Consider the following 20,638-nt stretch of genomic DNA (forward strand, 5'->3'; position numbering starts at 1 on the left):
AAGAGGACAAGACTGGAGAGGGGACTGGAAGGAGAAAAGGTTTTTTACTGTGTGGAACAAGTTTTGCTGCTATGGACCTGTGACTTGCTTGAAGTACAGCCCTTCCATATACTTCCACCAGACTGCTGATCTTAAGCTTGAATGGGAGAGATGACTGCAAATCTTCACAACAAATAGTTGCACTGCTCAGATATTTCAATGTGCTTAGGCTTTGGCTTCTAATGCTTGAAGAGCTGCTGCCTTTACTCCTGGAGCCAATGCTATTGCAGAGGTGGGAGAAGGACTCTCTGATCTAGTGCATGCAAAGAAACAGGATATTACTCATTGCCACTAGGAAGCAGAGATAGTTTGGGGAAAAGAGGGGTACAGACTGTGAGCTACCCCATTCCCCTGAGTCTTAGGGCAGGAAGTAATCCAAGGATAACAGAATAGAAGAATAATTTCTGCCCTTCATTGCTATCACAGAATGTTTTAGAAATTTGCTGAAGACAATTGAAACCTGAACAATTTTCCCTTATTTTGCCCTCAGAACTGAAATCCTTATACAATATAGGCAATATGCATATTAAGCACTGATTTCCCTCGTCCCTGACATCTTCCTTCACCGCATTTTCCGCTTGTTTATAAGAACAGATTGTCCATGTGAGAGGTCTCTGAACCTGGCAATGCTTAAGAAACATGCTGTTTAGATGTACAAGTGACAGTCATGAACAGCAAAGCTGACTGGATACATTACACACCCAGTTAATCCAAAATGTAATTCAAGACAGGCCATTTATTCAGTTCAACTACCTGTAAAGCAGAGCAACTCTGTGCAGGAATGCACAAGATCAGGAAGAAGGTCTTAAGTGGTGTTCGTTCATGTTTGCACATGTCTTCTTCACTTCTTGGGAAGTACAATATGCTGGGGATTTTCTTGGCCAACTGCTTTAAATTGCTTCAACTTACTATCTGCTGGATAAACACAATATATCACAAGCTTGCTTAAAGGTAGAACAAGCCAATTTCTCTGATAAGCAAATCAGTCTCTGCAAAGCTATTTCCTTTTCATTCAGTCTTGTTTGTGCATTGCAAAACTAGATCCTGTGAAATTTAATGAAAGAGTAGGACTAAGAGTGAACAGTATAGCAGTTTAGTATTTCTTCCATCACCCAGCAGTATGGGCAAAAAAGCAGAAACTGAGCTGCTTGCTTGGATACCCAAAGATTGTTCCTGGTTTGTATGTTAGCTCTTTCTCCTTGCTCTCATTTAATTTCTGTCCTTACCTACCTTGTTTTAGCATGTATCAGCACATTGGTCTGTGGTGCAGGAACTGTCATTTGTAACCCTTTGAGAGCAACACCTCTTGCATAGATGATAACAACCTCCATTGACTTAAAACAGACAATAAAAAGGAAAGTTTATTCAACCATACAGGTATGAATGGGGCCTCAGGGCATGTGGAAGGAAAATTCTGTGTCCTTGAGCAGCAGAAATGGTCAGATTAGGCAAAGAAGTGGTTGGGTAAGTCTGAGGGGCCATTCATACGACAGCAAGCAGGAGAGACCCAGGCACAACAGGGAGACCACACAGTCCCCTTGCAAAGAGGCAGAAAAAGGCCCTGCCCATGCTGCCTGCCTAGGTATGGGGACTTGCAGAGATAGGAGCCTCAAGACTGCCAGAAGTTACCTTGGAACTTCACAGCTGTTAAGCCTCTTGCAGCCTTTGCTGCCAGGTATTAGATCTTCTGCAACTGAAAAGCTTACGTTGAAAATTAATTATAATAAAGCCATACAGAAGGCATAAATTCCCACATTAGAAAGCTAGATTATGACACCATTCTTTGGGCAATTGCTCAACATCAAAATGACACAGCCCAATGTGGCATTTCCTTTACCTGGGTTTATTACACTGAATGATTTTATGCAGTGTGTAGTGTCTGTTGGGAAAAGTGGCTTCTGAACAACTTCTTCACCCTCCAAGAGTGTTACCTCTCTCTAGGGTTTCTGGAAATGACTCTTGCATTCAGAGCACCTCCAGAAAGACTTTGACTCATGCACACAGGAAAAGAAAGGTTTTCACATAGGAGGGGAAAAGTCATCCTGAGCCCTCACATGATTTTGGAGGAGAAAAACATCCTACCAGTTCCCCTCAACTTGGAGTTACTTAATATGCTGACACTCATATTCATTTCCATAATCCCACCATGATGTCTTGGATGCTTTTCTAGAGGCATTGTGAGAACCAAGGAAGAACTCATGCTCACCGTCATGGCCCACCAAAAAGGAAGATTTGAACAAAAAGATACTGTGATGTTTGAGGTGCTTATGAGCTCAAGAGAGCATTGCTGCTCCCCTGTGAGGAAGTGGCGTGGTCCAACAACAACACTGGCCATAGACAAAATACATGAAACCATTAGAATCCTAATAGCTATATATGTAAAGGTATATGTATATGCACGTGCATATGCCTACATATAGGTACAGACATATGCTGCAATATATAAGCTACAGTGACTGAAAAGCAGAGGAACAAATTATGAGAAAGGAGAACAGGGAAAGACAAACTTTGAAAAGGGGCAAAAAGGCCTCATTTAGGCTATCCGAACACTATAAAAATGTCTCCTCTTGCCACTTTGCTGGAAGGAGGATGATGAAGGCAAGTATTACATCATTCAATCAATAATACTTGCAAATGTGAAACAGATGAAAAGAATAAGACATTCCCATTCTCATGATCAACACTAAAATTCTGCTGAGGCAGCTGATAACAGTTTTGTTGATGCAGTTTCATGATTCACAGTCCTTAGGGTGACACAAGTTATGAGCAGTTGGACCTCAGCCCATGTGCGGAAGTTGGACAGGGAGTGTCTTCCCTCAACCAGGCGAGGGGCTGGGGTGATGGCAGTGCTCCTGCCTCACTGCTCTCCTTGTGTCAGGGCAGAAGAAATAGTGGCCCTATTGCAAAACCCCAGCACTGCAAAGAAGCATCAGCACTGCTTCCACCCTGTTTTTTTTAGGAAGAGGGGAATAGGGGAATGGAAAAGAGATGGAGCACAACCCTAGCTCAGATCTGAGCCCTTCTCTTCTTAGAATTGTATGCTTCTGACTGTTCATGTTGTATGTTTTCCAGAGCAAGAAGATCCAGGATTTGTCTCTCTCTGATTCTCTCTTTTTTTTTTTTTTTTTTGCTTCCCATTAGTAAATAAAGGAGTATAGGAGTATTCCTGTTCAATGGGAACAGAAATTCAGACAAATTATCAAAATATTTCCCTGTGGTCATTTGGGTATTTACAGCGGTCTTGGTTCCTTGAAAGAGCGTATAAGTAATTTCACCTCTCATGAAAAAATCAGCTGTGACTCCACTGTGCTGCTTACAAAGAAGCAGCTCCACTTTGACATGTCTGCTCAAAAGCAGCTACTTATGATACACTTCCCCTTCCTGAGGTTGCAGTTATCTCACAGTCCAGCAGCTAAAAACAGAGGCTTGTCTCCTCTTTCTGATGCCACCCTAGACCAGAGGAATTGAAGAAACACAGACAGCACAAAAGGAGCGTTTGCATATACACAATACCTTTACCGGCTAGGAAGTTAAGCTGCCTTTTGGCAGCTCTAACTCCTTGCTCAGAGAGTTTCATCCTGGGTGCTTCTACATTGAAGACCTTTGAAGGGAAAGAAAATTTGACTGAGTCATATTACAACACAATCTCCTTTAAATAGTCACAAGCCCTCAACATTCCCATCCCTCTATTTTATTTTAACAGGCCTCACCCCTCTACCCCTTTTGCACATTTTGTCAGGGAGGGAATCTGTTAATTAGCTAGACATTGCATTTTTAGTGGAAGTCTGCTGTTTTTCTAAATCTGACCTGTTGAGTGATTCATGAGATCCACATTAATGGCACAGTACAGCTCCATTGGTTAGCATCCTAAGTGTGCCAGATGGCTCAGTAAAAAGATAACCAGTAGGAGAAAATTCACTTTCAAAAAAGGCATTGTCACAGCAGCATCCATTAGCCTGAAGTTCACGACATAAAGCTACCATGCTACTGTATTTTTGAGTAGACTGCACTCTCAACCAGGATGCAGGGGAAGATCAAATCTAGAAAAGAAGATCTTTAAATAGTTCAGTTCAAAAATAAAGTGTACCCTTGGAAGTTATGTTCCTGCAATAAATTTAGAAACAAGGGTAGAATAAAAAATTTACTAGCCTTCTCAGGTGACAGGCAGTGTGGTCAGGTGGACATCCCTGAACATGACATGCTGTTTCAAATACAGACTTCTAGGAAAAATCAGGGGCAGGACCATGTATTCTTTTTCTGTTTATTATACAGTGCTAAGAACATTGAAAATGTGTGAAAAACTATAAATCTTCATACATAGGCCATCTGGCTTGAATGGCATGACAGCTCATGTCAATAGTTATGCATACTCACCAGTTTATTCCTGGTTTCCATGTAATGAGTGTCTCTGCGGCCAAATTTTCAAACCTCTGCTTCCAACAAGGCACATGAATAAGTGCCTGTTCAAATGTGCTCTGCCCATAACGACTTCCAGTCTGACATGTCTCGATGGATTTTGAAAAGATCTTGGCAATAATATTCCATCAATAGCCTGAAGAGAACTAGGTGACATATTGTGGCCAAAACTTTTCTGGTAGAAAATGTTCAATATTTCCAACACTTAAAATTAATTTCAAAGAAGCTAACTTTTCATATCAGAATCCAGGGAAGATGTAATTGAGCATGGAAAGAGAAACAAAAAAGGTTGTTTATGTTTGTTTTGTCTGCAGAAGGGTTTTAGTTTTCTGTTCACTGATACTTTACTGTGAAATTCCATCTAATGTTTTGTTTAATTCTGAAAAACATTCACAATCAAAATGTAATGTAATGTGGAATATTAGCAAAACATTAGCTCTTGTGATTTTAAACTACAAAGAAACTGTTTTCTGCAATCTTTCAGCTTGTTGAAAATGTTGAAAGAATATATTTGTTGTTGACTTAGGCTGATTTTTTTTCCCAGCTGTTAGAAGAACCGCCACAAACTGGAAAATCAGTTATTTACATGGCCTGAATATTGTTTTGTTTGTTGTGTTTTTTAAACTTACCTCCAGTTTTAGATCTGTTTATGATGAAACAGAGAAAATTTAGTTCTATGTATGTCCTTGAAAATACGATTTACTGGATGAACTGAGGAGAAAGAACTTTCCACTCCTGCAGGTAATTATCTCTGCCACGAATCATAGAATAGCTTAGGTTGGAAGGGACCTTAAAGATCATCAAGTTCCAACACCACTGCCATGGACACGGACACCTCCCACTAGATCAGGCTGCCCAAGGCCCCATCCAACCTGGCCTTGAACACCTCCAGGTATGGGGCAGCCACAGCTTCCTTGGGCAACCTGGGCCAGTGCCTCACCACCCTCACAGTGAAGAAATTCCTCCTTATGTCTAGTCTAAATCTGCCCTTCTCCAGTTTATACCCATTCCCCCCGGTCTTATCACTATACGCCCTTGTAAAAAGTCCCTCCTCAGCTCCCTTGTAGGTCCCCTTAAGATACTGAAGGTCCCCTTCAGGTACTAGAAACACGAGAACAGACTTATTTTTACACAAATTATGAAAGTATAGTAGAAACACTACTTAAAGATGTTGTGTTCTTCCTGCTGTATTTAAAGAATTTGCTTCGGGAAAAGAGACAGAGTGGATTTGTATACTGCATGTGTCATATTATGCAACAAGATACATGACACTGCATTAATCATATTCTTTATTGGTGCCTTTTTCCCCAGTTCATCTCACTGAAAGTTTAGACTATTTTTACAGTTAGAAATAAAAAAAAATTCTTTGTATTTTCTCTTTTCAGGAAGAGAGAAAGTAACAATGTAATGAAGTTTGGGGTTGTAGCAGAGATATGTTGAGTACAGGAAAAAATGTTTTGTGCTTTATTATAGTAAACAAAGTTCTCTTAATTCTAGTAATACTTCTGACAACTATTTTTGCAGATATTGAATCTGACCTAGGAGCACTTTTAATTTTGTAGTAGGTAGTTTACTCTTTGGTCATAATCTGGAAATATGCATTGGACTCTGGATTATTTTAATTTTGCATTGACCTCTCAAAATAATGAATATTTAAAAAAAAGAATTAGCAATATCTCCTTGTGGAATGTCTGGGGATTCAGCTCCAAGACAAAAATCTGGAGAATGAGAAGGTGATGAAACTCAGGCTCTGTCAGCAAAACACAAAACCTGGGCTCCCACCTCCTTGACAGGGGTTATGGGAGCCCTGGCAGACAGGAACTTTGGATTCCTGACAAAACTTCAGTTAGAAGTTGTGAAAAAGCTATACATTCAAAATATTACTATTTTTCAAATATAATTTCAGGAGAAAATATGGATTTCTTTTCAAAATGAATTTTCTTGGTGATTTGGTGGGTTTCTTGCACGGAAACTCCAGCTTTCAGTTATTATGATTCAGCTACTTGTGCTCTAGTTTCCTATTTACTGGGGACAAAAGCACTTTTCTACCCCATGAGGATAGTTCTTTTGTGAACATAAACGCATATTGTGTTATGAAGTCATCAAGTAACCCAGGACTGGAGTGTCAGGGCTACTATAGATGATCTCTGGTAATTTCATGCCTGTCAGTCTCACTTCAGTGCCTAATAAAACTATGGTGAACTTTATTCTGAGAGTTACTGAAAAACACTTGAGGGACAACACAGTCATTGGTAATAGCCAGCATGGCTTCACAAAGAGAAAGTACTGCTTAACCAGCTTCATTTCCTTCTATGACAAGGTCACCCATCTAGCTGACCAAGGGGTGTTATTAAATGTGAAGGGTTTGAGTTTTAGCAAAACTTCTGAGACTGTCTCTCATGGGTCTCTCATGGTATCTTGCTGGACAGAATATCCAGCACACAGCCAGACAAGTCCATAATATGTTCAGTAAATAATTGGCTGACAGATTGGGCTGAAAGAGTTACCATAAATAGGGTTATATCAGGTTGCTGGCCAGTCACCAGTAGGATTCCCCAGGGCTTGAATTTAGGTCCAGTGCTCTTTCGTGTTTTTATAAATAATCTGGATGCAGGAACCAAATATACATTAGGTAAATTTACTGATGATACTAAACTAGATGGAACTATGGACTGCCTTAAAGACAGAGAGGGCTTATGGAGAGATCTGCACAGACTGGAGAGTTGGGCAATCGCCAGCCATATGAAATTTAACAAAAGCAAGTGCTAGGTTCTCCACCTGGTACTGGGTAATCCTGGTTATATGCACAAATTGGGGAATGAGAGACTGGAGAGTAGTCACATAGAGAGAGTTATGGGGTTTGGGTTGATGGCAAATCGAATACGAGTCAATGGTGTGTCCTGGTAACCAAAGGGGCCAATCATATCCTGCGATGCACCAGGCACAACACAGCCAGCCTGTTGAGGGAGGTGATTGTCCCATTCTGCACTGCACTGGTGCAGACCCACCTCGAGGACTGTGTGCAGTTGTGGGCACCTCAAAATAAGAAGGACATCAAACTACTAGGGTGGGACCAAGGGAAGGAGTTCAAGATGCGGAAAAGTCTCTAGGGCAAGACTTAGGAGGAGCAGCTGAGGTAACTTGGTTCACTTATCTTGTAGAAGAGAAGGTTGAGAGGTGCCCTCATTGCAGACTACAGCTTCATCAAGTGGGGCAGTACAGGGAGAGGTGCTGATCTCCTCCCTCTGGAGACCATCAATAGCACACAAGGAGATGGAATGAAGGTGTGTCAGGAGCAGTTCTGACTGGTCATTAGGAAAAGGTTCTTCACTGAGAAGAGGGCAGTCGATCACTGCAACAGGCAGGGAAGTGGTCATGGCACCAAGCCTGCTAGCATTCAAGGAGATAGTCATATGGTTTAGCGTTAAGTACTCCTGCAAGGAGCAGGGAGTCAGACTTGATAATCCTTATGGGCCCATTCCAATTTGAGATATTCTATTATTCTAAAATTCTATGATTCAATTATCTCTTCTCACCTACAGTAAAATCATATACTGTGTTATTAGTAAGAAGACAAAAAGTTTGGAAAAAGAATACAAAAGGAAAAACAACAGTATGCAGAAAGAGGAAACAATAATGTAGCAGTTTGCATTTTGAGCTTTTTATATTCTTCAGGATTAAGCAATCAACCCAGTACAAAAAATATACATAAGCAGTCTCAGAAATCTGTTGGATCTACATATATGCCAACATCTTTGGCTAAAATTAGACTTCAGCTTTTTGTGAAAGTACATATTTCAGTGCTTTTTGGAAATCCTGCTGAAAGACAATTTTGCTGATTTTTTTTGATAAGTTGGGCACCTTCAAGGTCACATGATTTTCACTAGATGTAGCTTCTCAGAACATTTGAAAAACTGAACAGGTAGAATATGGAGGTAAGAAACTCATTAGAAATCAAGGGGGTTATTGACAAAACTCTTTCCATTGAAATAAGCAGTTGAAAGAAGCAGCAGTCATGTTACACAAGAGTGAGAGGTAAAAGCTGAACCACTTTACAGTGAAACCAAACTGAGATGGAGATACCATCAAAGAGAATTACATCTGTCCAAAACCAGAAGCAATAGGTAAAGCACCTGAGTTTGGGCAGGTGCAATAAACATTAGAGAAGACATTGTCTAGTTAATCTGCAGTTCTTTGACTGCGAATAATCAAGGTTTATTCAAGAAGTGCTGGAGAGCATCTCCCTGTGAGGTAGCAACATTCCTCTGAAAATGACCACAAAGTACCGAAGATACAGAGAGCACCACCGCAAAGACACAGATGGTGTGGCGTCATACAAACTGACCATAACTGAAAATCAATTTGCATGTGACAAAGTTTTCCTTTTACAAAGGAGAATTTGTGTGTGGGGTGGGGAAGGCAAAAAGCATATGCATTCTGTTTGGAATGTGGAGATCAGAACTCAGAAGTAAAACAGGGTATAAACCAACCTGACATTATGAACACAGTCCAGACAGGAACCATCTCCTAAAAAAAATGGTAGCACTTGGACTCTGTTCCAGAAAACAGACCTAGAGGCAAAGGGTTTTCTTGCATTTTCCCAACACTAGCAGCCTTTCCCCTGCACGACACTAGTGAGGGGGATAGAAAAACAAAGAAAATCCCAAACACAAAAAGCAGAAAAGCTTTGTAAGAAAGCAAAGTCAAGACTACACATGCTGTCTGGCTAAAAAGTGAATTCAAGACGGCACAAGAAAGTCCTGATAGCTTTCCAAAAGCAAGGGTACAAAAAGGTGTTAAAACATGCAGAGATTAATAGAGTAAGTGAAGAACCATGACAAGCACAGACAAAGAGAAATGCTTTGCCAGTGCATTCTGCCTTCTCTTCAGGGGCTTGCAAGGACACCAGAAAAGAGAACAAGCAAGTTCCTTGAGAAAGAAAACATTCCACTAACACTCCATTGATCCAGGAAGACTGTTCATGGAAAAATGCCTTTCAATCATACCAGTTTATATGCAATCTGTTTAAAGCAAGGTACCTCAGCTCCACTACTGATGCTGCCGAGGAAATCGGTATTTGTATGTCATCAAAACACAGGAACATTTGCTGTGGAGATGAGACCTTTCAGGGCAAGGTATTAGGGAGTTCGATGCACAGGTATGTTGCTGGATCAGTAAAGCAGGGAATGGAGGAGGACATTTCTAGAAGGGAGAGAAGAAATGGCTTACGTTAATCTTCATGGTAACTTCAGAGATTTTCACTAAGCTCTTCCTTCTTCCTTTTTGCCATCTGAGCTATTTATGAATCTGTCCCAAAATAAGGCCCTACTGAACCCCAAAGCATCTTTCCCCTCTATTATACAGTCCAGAGACTGCATAATTTGGAGAAAATCCTTGCCTGAGCATGGATCTGCTGCCTTGCAGACAAATGAAATGGGTAACGTGCCTTGAAAACTGCCTTGTCTTTAGGGCTCGTGCTTGATAGATGTAGAGAAGACAGGGATTTGACTGTTCCTTCTTCAGTATCTGCCTGAAGACAGGCACCCAACAGATCCAGCTGAGATGATGATTCAGTGACCAGAACTCCATCTGGCACACTGGCATTAACTAAGCCATTGCCAGCCTTGACACCTTCCAGTGATGAGGCATTCAAGCCAGCCTTTCCCCACCTGTAGGGCTAGGGTCTGTGAGATCTGGCGCAGCGGGTGCTGCAAGCAGCAAGCCTTAAAGAGGCCAAAGACAAGCCATGTAAGCAGCTGCTGGGTCTTTCATGGGCTGCATTCTGGTCACTTTGCCTGCAAGCCAGAAGAGTACAATACAATTGAGAATCATTCTTATATCTTATATTTTAGAGAGACACCAAATACACTTATCGTTGCAATGACATTAAAACCTACATGTCAGAGAGTTAACTCTGGGCAGCTGCTTTTGCAGTTTGGCAATGGATTCAACTTGCACTCAGATTTGAATGTGGAATTACCCTTTAATCCTCCATCTCTTCATCATTTGATGTAATTTCATTCCACACAGCCTCCTCAGCAAGAGATCTGGTCATGACGGAGCACACTGGACGTCAATGTGCCATTCCCTTAATCTGGGCTCTCTCCAAGGTCAAGGATGCACAGTTTGTTTCTTTCTTTGCTTATTTGTTTACATATTTACCCAGGCTGCAAAATTCAGCTTTTAGAGGGGGACACAAACAGCCTTTGATCTTCTGCAACAATCAGCAATGAGCTTTTGATTCCAGCAACTGTTTACATTGATTTGCCATGGCTCACAGACTTAAGGCCATCTTCCCATGCAATAGTACTAGAAACATCTTCTTTGTCCTTGTTGTTCTGTTTGTATATTTGCTTGCTTTTAAGATGAAAGTTTCAGCTCTCTTTTTTATTTTCTGGTCCTGAGAGCTGGTGAGAAGGAGTTTGTGAAGTAGGGTGGCTGGGGGAGGTGATGCAGGATGGGCGGGGGAACAGAAAATGTTGCAATCTGGAGAGGTGGCAAAGACTCCAAAGACTGGTTGTTAATGATGGAACTGTATGGAAAAGCTGAGACCTAAAATTTATTCATTGCTGCAGCTCTGCCAGTATACTTGCTGGTGTCCTCAGATTTACTCAGGTCAGGATGACAGAATGGACTCTAGCTACCTGATTTTTACTTTACAGTGCAGACTGTGTCAGGTGTTAAGAAGTGTGTAAACTAAAACTTGAGTAATCATCTGGCTAATACCTTACCCAGAAGAAGCTGAGAAACAGTCTGTTTCAAAGCCCTACGTCTAGTGTTTTCTTCGAAGGTAATTTAGAAATTTCCAGATTGATGAAGACTGCTCAATTCAAGAGACATTAAATAGCAGCAAACTGTAGGCTGTGATCCACTTGCTATCAGCCACATTATCTGGTTTAAATTAAACAAGAAGCAGTCACACAGTACATTTTAGTATCACTTCTTCACTGTGAGATCACATGAAAGCACTAGTTCCTTATTACAGTGCATTAGAGAGAGAGAGAATTCTAGTGTGTGAAGCAAATGCCAGGCAGCAAAGTGAAGTGAATTCCTCAGCTTGCTAAACTATAGAGATTGCACTCGTTTCTTAAGGCTGCAATGAAAATAGTGTTTTGCTTATTCATCAACAGAACAACACAAAAGGAATGAGGGGACACCACTGAAGGATCACCCAAAGCAATAGGTTGCTCCTCTTCTTAAGAGAGATAACATGAAGTTAAATAGAACACCAGAGTTACAGCACAAATCATTCCTTCTGCCCCCACAATCAGCACAGCATTGCTGCAATCAGTTTCATTCACAGAGAATATCTTGCGTGCCTGTAACTCTTCTCAACAGACTGTGACTCCTTTCTCCAGTCTGTCCTCAGGTATCCTTCTGCAGATGTTCCTGCACTGCCCTGTTTCCTAGAGGCTTTACTCGAGTCTTATAGCTCCGCATTCAGAATCTTTTTCTGCTCTATAGCAATGATTGTTCTCAAATAGTTATCAGACTTTATTATTGAATTAGAGAGGTGTAGGCAGTACAACACACACAATGCCAGTAATGTGGCATTATCAATGGCTTATGAATGTTTAGTATCTGCCCAAACCATGACTTTTTTCCTGCCTGATATAATGTTTTGGCAATATTTGGACATCAAAAAGAGAGATAGCTAAGCCTCACATACACCTCAATGAAAATAATAAAAAAAATAACACTCCTTTGCAAACCTAGAATTCATTACCACTCAATGCCTCACAGAAATTACAGTGCAAAGAGCAGAGCAAAGCAAAGACAGGATTTGATTTAAAAGTTCTGCCTTAAGACTCCAACATCCTCTTCCATCCGTGCATGTGTATGTGATGGAATTTTTAGCAGCAGTATGCTTTCTTAAGTATGCAACACCAGCAAGGGAAGAAAGAAGAAAAGTATTTCCTTTCCACTGACTTCTAAACAGGAACAAGTTATGCCTGGCAATAAGTTGGGAATAGCTTCCCAAGTTCTGAAACTTCAAAATAATCTTAAATTTTAACTTGCCTGTATTTCAGTTCTAAAACTAAAATGAACTTATGAAAGCTGCAGAAGTGACCTCATGCTTTACACTATGTTTACAGAAACACCACAAATCTGTTTTTACAATCAAGTAGCACATTGACTTTGCTAACAAACATTAGTTTTATGAATAAACATGAAAAAATCTATTTTTAAATAACACCTGACTGAAGAATATCTTGAAGATCTATAAATTCAGTTTCAGTTTTAAAAAATTTTTTCCCATCCAGCAATACTATTTAAAACCAAAATCTCAGATAAATCCCTAATGTGAATATTGACAAATATAAATAGAAGCAATAGAGAAATTAATCACATCTGCTTGACAAACTGTCTTCAGTTTTGGATATGCTCACAAAAGGCAACACCGAACATTTCCAGTTTCACATCTTTCAACACCTTTTGCAAATGTGTCTGCATCTTTCAGAGAGAATAGGGGAAGAAGGTCATAAGTATTACCAGTTTTGTGATTTTATTTCTAGTGGAAAGCAGTGGAAATCTTCTGGACTTGTATCTGACAGGATGATTACCTTTCAGATTGTATATGCAAAGTATTATCCATATACTTCAAAAAATATGCATGGCAGATATATAAAACAATGAACACATGCCATTGACAAATCTAACGAGCACTGTGACAAATTTGCCCATTCAGGGTATGGTATCAGACTAAGAGAGTTTCAGCCAATTGTATCCTCATTAAGTACCTAAATCCACAGTAACATTGAAGTAGGTGAAGATCTTAGGACATACATAGAAATTGTGTCCCACTTAGTGTGATGCTTCTACCTCCCTTCTACAGAGCTACCACAGATGGGCTGCCATGTAGAAAAGGAGAGGGATTGTGAATTCTAAAAGCAGATCTCCTTTGCACACGAATAAGCATAACTGCAGCTAAAAGGATCCATAGGACAGCAAATAGAAAAGAGAGAATACCACAGACAGCATACCAACATGCATAACCCGAAGTCGTCTCAACAAAACTTCTGAAGATGTTAGGTATTTGATGGCCATATTTTCACTAAATAATGGAAGTGTTCACAAACCCAGCCTTTCACAATCACAGCAGTCTGCGCAATTTAACCATTCCACTTCCCTGGTTCTGCAAACCCACAATGCAGATACTCCTTAACTGACTTGAAGTAGTGTTGTCATATTACACTCGTACAAGAACGATGACTAGGAATTCATGTGGCTGTGGCAATTCCCACCAGGTCTCTGGGGCCTATTTCAGAGCAGTGAAGTATTCTTACTGTGATTCTTAAAATAGTTGCTACTTCTGACTTGCAAACCTACGTCCCAAAGACATGTTCTGAGCATATTTTGAGAACTGGCAGGGAGCGTCTCATGCTTAACGTTATGTCTACATCTAGATCTGTGATAATACCTGCAGAATTAATATCAGTATCTGGGATTATTTTTTCTGATGTTTTAATCAACAATTTTGAAATTATTTCAATTCATCATTTTATAACTAAGATTGCAAACAGATAGCCTTTCTGTGTCTCTATACGCATGTCTGATTTCTCTGTGCAATTCTGTTCACAGTTATTTTTACACGGCTTTCAGCTGCTTGCTCTCCTTGGCATTCAGGTTTCTACCAAGTTACTTTCCACTAATATTTCTGTGTGAAACTTCCAGTATCCTACATAAAAAATTTCCTTTCTGTCTGAGGGCATGGGAATTTTAGAGGGTGGATCTTGCAGGTAGTCAGAGACAAAGATGTATTAGATCAAGCACATAGCAGAGAGACAAGAGGCAACAGTCACAAGTCGCAGCAAGGGAAATTCCAGTTGGATATAAGGGAAAAGAAATCTTGCCAGGTGAGTGGTTTAAGAACTGGACAGGTTGGCCAGAAATGTTGTGCAATCTCTGTCCTTGGAGACTGTCAAGATGTGATTGAACAAATTCCTGAACAGAGTGAGCTGACTTTGAAATAAAAAATCTTCCTCCATAAAGCAAGAAGCTGAACTAGATGACCTGCAGAGCCCCTTTCACCCTTAACTACCCTTTTCTGCAGCAGTCCCATATCCTTCCAACAGCAGCACCCCTCAGCACAGCTGGTGTGCCAGGCTACATCCCAGAACAAATCCTCAAAATGAGCTTACTGTAAGACACTCCTCAATTCAGGGTATGAAGATTTTACTAATTATCAGGCAAAACACTTGCTACCTTAATTTCATTGTGTCATTTCATGGTAAACTTTCATGTCATGATTTATTATTCATATCATATCAAACTTGAGCTCTACAACTATTAAGTATACAAACCATTCCCTTTTGTGATCTTTAAAGTAATCATTTATATTTGAAGCTTAATCTTCCCTCTTAAAACACATCTAAACCCAAAATTATTTTACTTTTCCTTCTATGATTTCTGCTGCTGTCCAGCAGCAGAATGTGGATGGTAATTGCAAAATTTTAAACCCTTTGAATTCAATGGGACTTCTAAAAATTTATTTTGATAAAAAAGATTTTGTCTTATATCACAGAGGTCTGTAAAAATTACCTTTCCCTCCTCAATTTACAAGATATTACTATGTACTTAGTACCGAACCAGCTAATTTTTTGGCAGTAACATTATCTTAATTTAATATCTACAACTGGATCTGCAATACCATCTGCAGAACTAATATCAGCATCTAGGATTATTTTCCCTCATGTTAAAATTATCTCAATTCATTATTTTATAGCTAAGATTGCAAACAGATAGTCTTTCTATGTCTCTGTACACGTCTGATTTCTCAGTGCAATTCTGTTCACGGTCCTCTTCCTATTTCTCTCTGGAAACTGTGTAAGATGCCCTCTACCTCTGCATGTCTATTAACATGGGTTGGATTTAGTCCTATTCCCAGAATCCAGTTCTAGTTTTATCTAATTTCTGTGTTTGGCATCCCGATTATACGGCCTGTTGTGCAACTATTTGCAGCTCATGTCAGTTAACTATTTGCTGGCAAAAGTTCTGAATGTCCTTAATCATGACTCTTCTCCACACTATCAGGGAAAGTGCCAGCGCAGAACACATGCTAAAATATATCCTGACAGTATGTGGCTCCCCAAAAAGGAAGACAGACCACAAGGCCAGTCTGACTTCCTTGAAGATCTGCTTTACTGCATCTGACTTTCTTTTATTAGATATATGCAAAATTAGATCTGTAATTATGCAATCTAGTGACAGATGTTCTCTCTGGCATTTGGTAATTCTTAGGTACATGACAAGAAAGATAAATTTAGGAGGGTAAGTTATTAACTTGGGTTGTCAACACACCATTGCCTGATGAGTAGAAAGGCTAGATGATCAGCAGAAATGGAAAACACTCACAGGTACTGTGATTCTTACAGGGATGAAACCATGAGAACATATATGGAAAACCAGCAGAGAGCTGCCTGTCTGGTGAAGGTATGTGCTCATCAACATAATTTAGAAAAATCTAATCCTCTGGGAAAAAAAGAAAGAAAAAAAGCTTACAGTGTTGGGGGAAGGGAAAAGAAGTAAAAATGGAATTTGTTCTTCACATCAACTAGCTTAGTACTGCAGGGTTTTTCCCTCTTCCCCAGATTTCTCATGCCTACTTGACATAAATTTCAACACAGGCATTCTGCGTTTTTAGGGTCATACAGAAACTCAGGAAAAGGTGGTATGGAGCTGTACAAGACTCAAAAGGGAAGATCTCAAAGGAGAGGTTATTAATATGCGATTATCCTAGGAAATGTGGAAACATGGAACTACTTGTAAGAATAGTCAGAGGCAACAAAAGAACCAGCCAGGAGAATCTGGATAAAACACCATCACCTATTTGACCTTAGCAATCATGGTGAGGCAAACACTCATATATCAGTTTTGCATATTGAAACTGGAGTGCTGGTTCCAATATAAAAGGAGCAGGTAAAATAAGAAGCGCTATGAATATTCTTTCTGGTAGTAACAGTCCACAGAAATCGAAACAATTCATAAAGATGCCTACAGCAACTTCTTAATAGAACAGAAAACAACTAACATAAAAGCTCCGAGAACTAAATAAAGCCTTCTGTGAATTGAGTCTTCAGGTTAAACTGTATCTTCCATGGCCAGCACAAATTTCTGTCTGAAATATGCTTCTCCTGGTGGCCTAAATTTTCTGTGCCAAACTGTTTCTGAGTAGACTAAGGAAGGTCTTTACAGGCTCGCCAGACTGCAAACCAGGCCAGACTTCAGGCTTAGACTGCCTCAAAGCTGAGGGAAACAATACAGCTCTTTCACCACATCTTTAATAAAACATCAGTCACCGGTCACCTGCAGAGAAAAAGTACACTAATATACTAGTTTGGGAAAAAAATAAGAAGGAGTGGGAAGGCTTAAAGCAGAGAGACTGCTATAGACCTGCTGTAATCCCATTTATGCTGCTTTTTGAGCTTGCTCTACAGGAAAGCTTGGGCTCTAATACCCTTGTTCTCCCCAAGCTGCAGGCCCTTAAGGCATATCCATAGCTTCTGAGGGATGTCCTTGCTGCCAGCAGCTTTCCCATTTCTGTTTCACAAGCCACTGTGGCATGTTTCTAGCACGATTTTAGACAGGACATTCCTGCCTGGGTGCTGTGTAAGGAAATAAAACCACTCAATGTCAGGTAAAGCATGTTTGTCCCCAACAGGAGGCAAAAAAAGTTCATTACTCTCAGGACAGCCCATGATCAATTTCCTAGCTTGCAGAGGCTGTTGGCAGAGAAGAGGTGCCAGAGTCTGCCCCTCTGCAGTCCCCACCTCTCACATCCATGTGGAGTGCCGGACAGGTGAGCTTTTGCCTCAAGTCGGATGGGATCCACCCAAGAGTATTGAAGGAGCTGGCGGATGTCCTTTCCAAACCCCTATCCATCATCTTCCAGAGGTCCTGGCTGACTGGGGAAGTTCCACTAGACTGGAGGCTGGCTGATGTTGTGCCCATATATAAGAAGGGTTGCAGAGAGGATCCGGGGAACTACAGGCCTGTCAGTCTCACCTCAGTGCCAGGGAAAGTCATGGAACAGGTAATCTTGAGTGCTATCATGAAGCACATGCAAGAGAACCGGGTGATCAGGCCCAGTCAACATGGGTTTACAAAAGGCGGATCTTGCCAAACTAACCTGATCGCCTTCTATGACAAAATTACTCGACTACTGGATGGGGGAAAGGCTGTGGATGTAGTCTTCTTGGACTTCAGTAAAGCCTTCGACACAGTTTCTCACACCATTCTGCTTCAGAAACTGTCAGCCTCTGGCCTGGACAGGCGCACACTCTCCTGGGTTGAAAACTGGTTGGATGGCCGGGCCCAGAGAGTGGTGGTCAATGGAGTTAACTCCAGCTGGAGGCCAGTCACAAGTGGAGTTCCTCAGGGCTCAGTACTGGGTCCAGCTCTGTTCAATGTCTTTATCAATGACCTGGATGAAGGCATTGAGTGCACTCTCAGCAAGTTTGTAGATGACACTAAGCTGGGAGGAAGTGTCGATCTGCTGGAGGGTAGGGAGGCTCTGCGAAGGGACCTGAACAGGCTGGACTGCTGGGCCGAGACCAATGGCATGAGGTTTAACAAGGCCAAATGCCGGGTCCTGCACTTGGGGCACAACAACCCTATGCAGCGCTACAGACTGGGGGAAGAATGGCTGGAGAGCTGCACGGAAGAGAAGGACCTGGGGGTGCTGGTTGACAGCCAACTGAATATAAGCCAGCAGTGTGCCCAGGTGGCCAAGAAGGCCAATGGCATCTTGGCTTATATCAGAAATGGGGTCACCAGCAGGTCCAGGGAGGTGATTCTCCCTCTGTACTCGGCACTGGTGAGACCGCACCTTGAATACTGTGTTCAGTTCTGGACCCCTCACCACAAGAAGGATGTTGAGGCTCTGGAGCGTGTCCAGAGAAGAGCAACAAAGCTGGTGAGGGGGCTGGAGAACAAGTCTTACAAGGAGCGGCTGAGAGAGCTGGGGTTGTTTAGCCTGGAGAAGAGGAGGCTGAGGGGAGACCTTATTACTCTCTACTACTACCTGAAAGGAGGTTGTGGAGAGGAGGGAGCTGGCCTCTTCTCCCAAGTGACAGAGGACAGGACAAGAGGGAATGGCCTGAAGCTCCGTCAGGGGAGGTTCAGGTTGGATATCAGAAAAAAATTCTTCACAGTAAGAGTCACTGGGCACTGGCAGAGGCTGCCCAGGGAGGTGGTCGAGTCGCCTTCCCTGGAGGTGTTTAAGGAACGGGTGGATGAAGTGCTTAGGGACATGGTTTAGGGAGTGTTAGGAATGGTTGTACTCGATGATCCAATGGGTCCTTTCCAACCTTGTGATTCTGTGATTCTGTGAAGTCCTCCCGTCCTGTGTGCTCTGGAACAGGCCCCTAATGGGAATCCAGGTTCAAATGTCTGCATTGGAGATAGCAGGGGGAGAGAAGCAGTGTTTAAAAAGCTGCTTACCTAGTGCTGGACATGTCCATATGAATGTGTGTTGGAACTAGCAATGTTTTGCCCATGGAAACACAAGCCCCTCAGAAAAGTAAGTGTCATTTTTCTCCCTTTGGATCCGCCTCCAGATCAAAATGACAGCTCTCAGCCTGGGAGATCCAAGCATGTCACCTAGAAAGAAAAAGGCAATAAAGTTACCACAGGGACATTCTGGGGAAAAAATGAACAGCATAAAGGCACTGTAAGTTCCCTGTGTCTGTCCTGTCTTCCTTCAGGTCCTGCCATTATTTGCCGACTGTTCCCATCCCTGGGGGTCCTGAACCACCATACTACCAAGCTTATAGGAGACTTGTCTTCAGAGAGGTGAGGAGGAAAGTCTTTCTCAAACACAGCTCTGGCTCTAGCACTGATGAAGCCCCACTCCTATGACTCAGAGAAAAAGTAATGCATTCCCAACCTTCTCCAGAAGAGTGAAGAACCAAATGAGAGTAAACATCAAGCATTTTGTGACAATGTGTTTTGGATGTAAGTCCCTGGCCATGGCCTCATAGCCTGGCATGGCTCCCCAAGCATGGGAAGGGTGTGAACAGGGCAACGAGTGCTGCTTGAAGAGTTGGCGGTCATCCATGGAGTTGTGTCCTCCAGCTTGCACCACAGACATGCTGCAAGCACTTTGGCTTGGGGAATGCTGACAAGGAAAAAGGGGCCAATGCACAGCACAAAAGCAGTGGTAGGGCAGGGTTTGTGTCTGTGTGAGATAATGCTTAGTTTTAATTTTGAAGTACAGAGGCATTTTTTCAAGGGAGGGCCAATGTGATTGCCATCACCCCTTTGCATTAACTGGAGACTTGGACAACTGAACCTGTGACAAGCCAGAGCAGCATGGGATGCACACTCCTAAGCTGTCCCATCCCTCCAGCGAAGCAGCTGTGCCAATGAAGAGGAGAAAAAGGGTGTCCAAGCAAAAGCCTTGTGAAGATGACACGGTATGTGGACCCTGCAAGATATATGATGTCCTTGGTAAAACCATTGGTGCCTGGCTTTCCTCCACATGGAAGCATGAACATTCTTCTGCAGCAGCTGTTTGCAGCCGTGCTTCTTATTCCCAGCTGGTGTGTTGGGGTCTGCCCTGCACCACTGCTCAGCAGAGCAAGGGCAGGTGGTAGGGTGCCAGATGGCTCTGTGGCAGCACCTCTGGTGGTAACAGCAGATGAAGCAAGAAAATGGGGTGCCATGAGCATGCACGTAGCCAGCAGTGGCTGCTTATGACTGCTGTGAATGGCCTGTGCTGTGAATGGTGGCTGAGCCAAGTATCCCAGTCACAAGAGCATACATGAGCTCTGCTTCTCTGTTCCATGGAGACTTCATGGAGGGCACACATGCTCTGGTATGGAGATAAAGACAGTGTTAACCTATTTTGTTGAATGCACTGGTAAATCACAGCCATTCTGACATGGCCATTCACAGGGGTGATGTTCAGGGGAACTCCATAAGCCTGGAGATTTCTGATCAGACTTGCACTTTGATGTTTCCCTGATGCCCTGTGTGTGGTCCGAGACAGGACTTCATAGAGCTACCAGATGAAGGTGGGGAGCTGTGGTGGAGCATTAATAGCCTCATGGCCTCTTTAGTGACCTTAAGATACTTTGTTCCTTTTGCCTCACATTCTCAGCTATAAAAGAAAAATAAATATGGTTATGTCTCAAGAGTACTCTTAAGTTAAGCATCTTAATTACTATAATATTTGCAGTTA

At 41.9% G+C, this 20,638-nt stretch overlaps 1 long non-coding RNA gene across 1 annotated transcript in view; it reads right to left on the bottom strand.

Annotated features, from left to right (window-relative positions):
* Positions 1–20,638, bottom strand: part of LOC128850543 (uncharacterized) — a 42,976-nt gene that overhangs the window by 14,125 nt on the left and 8,213 nt on the right. Inside the window, exon 2 of the long non-coding RNA XR_008447970.1 lies at positions 18,898–19,056. This is a non-coding gene — a long non-coding RNA (uncharacterized LOC128850543). The remainder of the gene's footprint in view (positions 1–18,897; positions 19,057–20,638) is intronic.

The sequence above is a fragment of the Cuculus canorus genome, chromosome Z (assembly GCF_017976375.1).
Source record: "Cuculus canorus isolate bCucCan1 chromosome Z, bCucCan1.pri, whole genome shotgun sequence".
In the NCBI taxonomy this organism is placed as follows: Eukaryota; Metazoa; Chordata; class Aves; order Cuculiformes; family Cuculidae; genus Cuculus; species Cuculus canorus.